The sequence below is a fragment of the Rattus norvegicus genome, chromosome 3 (genome assembly GCF_036323735.1).
Source record: "Rattus norvegicus strain BN/NHsdMcwi chromosome 3, GRCr8, whole genome shotgun sequence".
NCBI classification, from domain to species: domain Eukaryota; kingdom Metazoa; phylum Chordata; class Mammalia; order Rodentia; family Muridae; genus Rattus; species Rattus norvegicus.
Window position 1 is genome coordinate 168,956,089 of NC_086021.1, and position 2,887 is coordinate 168,958,975.

Here is a 2,887-nt window from a genome sequence, read left to right on the forward strand (position 1 = left end):
TGGGAAAAAAGCTGAATACAAAATTGAGTCAAGGCCATCTCCGCAATTATGTAAAAATGTGTGCCCATGAATCAAGACACCAGAGAAAGAGGCAAGCATGTGACGAGCTCTTCTAAACCAGGGTGCTTTTTTTTCCTCAAAATAAACAAATAAAACGTCCTTTAGCACTGTAAAGATTTTAAGAGGCCCAGGATGGTAGCTGTGGGATCCTGTCCTCTACACCGGTCAGGACTGCCACACCTACAGAATCTCAGCAGCATGGCTACCTAAACAAGACCTGTATAATGATGACACACCTGTCATCATGCCAAAATGGATGGGGCAGATTGCACAAGCTTCCCCCACTGTATGAAGAGTTACAGGCTGCTGAGAGAAGGAAATCAATTTTCTCCAGGAACAAACCACTGATAGGTTATTCAGAGCCAAGTAGTCAGTAATCAACCCTGAACATGTATATATTTGAGCAATACTGGACTCGGTGTAGAGCCTGGGCGCGCACGTGTGTGAGGGCATGCGTGCGTGCGTGCGTGTGTGTGTGTGTGTGTGTGTGTGTAAAACAATAAGAATTGTAGAGGTCAGAAATTTGAGATGAAGTCAGGGGGATATGGGAGGATTTGGAGGAGGAAGGATGGAAAGATGTAAATGTAAATATATTTTGCATGGAATTATTATTTTTTTTAAAAAGTAATTTATACAAAAGGTTCTTTAGGTTGTTATTTTCAAGTCATAGGGAATGCTCAAGACTTCCACGACCCCAGAGTTTCTCTGTCTCCTCCTTGTGATAAGGAGTTAGGGTCTCTAACAGGAGTCAGAGGCATGACAAGGTGCTTAGGCGAAGCTTCAGTAGCCTTTCGTCCTGGTCTTTGTGGACCCAGCTCTTAATACCCCTTTTGGCCTCATTTGCTTTCTTGACTTTCCCACTCCGAAGCAGGATAAATATCATCTTGTTTCTTTCAGTTACTACATTAAGAAGATTCTAGACAACTTTTTCACCTCAGAATTGCATAAATAAAAGTTAGAAGTCGGGGATGCAGAGCAGAGAGCGCCGCAGTTGCCCCCAGCTCGGGGATTTCTGAAGCTTTTCTCTTTGCCTTAAGTTCGGGTGTCCTATACCCTTCATCCATGCTCTAGAAGTGTCCCTAATAAACTCATTGATTCTCAGGGGGAAAAAATTCAGCTGTCTTTTATGAATAATCAAAGGCAGTAAAACAAACAAACAACAACAACGAAACCCAACGCTATCAGGCCAGCGTTTTAAAACCAAAGAAAGAGATGAAAAAGAAAAGTTTGACCCTACTCATTTCAAGATCGCATTCTTCAAGGCTTAACTGAGACTGGTGCTGATTTGGAAGCAGTAGCTAAGTTTCTTGATGCTTCTGGAGCAAAAGTTGACTATTGCCGCTATGCAGAAACACTCTGACATTCTGGCAGAATGCTGGACCCAGGTGGGACACTGGCAGATGACATGATGAGCACAGATGTCTGTGTGTTGGCAGCACAGGAAGACCTAGAGACCATGCAAGCGTTCGCTCAGGTTTTTAACAACTTAAACAGGCACTACAAATACCTGGAGAAAGGTTTTGAAGATGAAGTTAAAAAGTTATTGCTCTTCCTGAAGGGATTTTCCTAGTCAGAGAGGAATAAGCTCACCATGTTGACTGGGGTCCTTCTGGATAATGAAACCCTTAATGTATCCATTCTCTTTTTTTAAGAATTTATTTATGTGTATGAGTATGCTGTTGTTGACTTCAGACACACCAGAAGAGGGCATCAGACTCTATTACGGATGGTTGGGAACCACCATGTGGTTGCTGGAAATTGAACTCAGGACCTCTGGAAGAGCAGTGCTCTTAACCTGCTGAGACATTCTTAACAGTCTTTTTAGTGAAAATTTGGTTAAGGAAGGATTTTTAGCAACTTTTGCTGTAAAGTCCTTTAAATCATGGGTAAATGAAAAAGACATCAATGTAGTTGCTGCAAGTCTTCGGAAAATCAGCATGGACAGCAGACTGGTGGATTCTGTTTGCAAATTAAACTGTAAAAGTATCAAAAATTAGACGTTAATTAATACATGTATTTATAAAAGCAAACATATTCATAGTGTATAAAATCTTTTAAAAATTAAGTTTACACTAATATACCAACTACATAAATAACATACACTATATATATGTATATGTATACACATAGATAAATAATGTATCTAGAGTTGATTAGTGGGTTGAACATAAGATGCAAAATAACCTCTATTATGCAATCTGTGTATATATAAATGATCTAATGGATAATAAGGGATCTGTTTGCTAAGGTCACTAGGCACCTTATAGACTAGAATATGTGTAAAAATGATGATAATATTTATGTATGAAGATAAGAAATTGGCCAGAATGCAGCCACTTTACATTTTATTCTGTGTTTGTTTGTGAAGTCCTAGGGGTGGATCTTGGTCTCCACGCATGCTAGTCAAGTGACCTATCATGAACCTATGTTCCCAGGTTTTACAGCATATTTTCTATATTTATTTATTTTATGTTCATATAGTAGTTTTTAATGCTTTCAGGTGGAGCTAGAGTATGATCTTAGGGTAAGCCTTCTGATATATATCTATATAATACTCTATACTAACCTACCTTCACATCCCTTAAATATGTTCTGACTTATCTCACTATAAGAAGAAACCAAACCAAGAGTTGACTATAAATCTATAACATATTTCAACAAGAACTATTGCCACTAGTGGTAATAATAATAGCAATACATTTGACTACACTAAATATATTTAATTATAATAAAATCAGTGTGAATCAAAAGAAAACTATATAAGTAAATATTTAAGGAAATGTACAAAATACATTTTTTCTTTTAAATTTCACAAGAGGAAATTCGC

General features: G+C 38.0%; 1 pseudogene; it reads left to right on the forward strand.

The window, feature by feature from the left end:
* The first annotated feature begins 1,190 nt into the window (after positions 1–1,190).
* Positions 1,191–2,887, forward strand: part of Bzw1-ps1 (basic leucine zipper and W2 domains 1, pseudogene 1) — a 2,132-nt pseudogene continuing 435 nt past the window's right edge.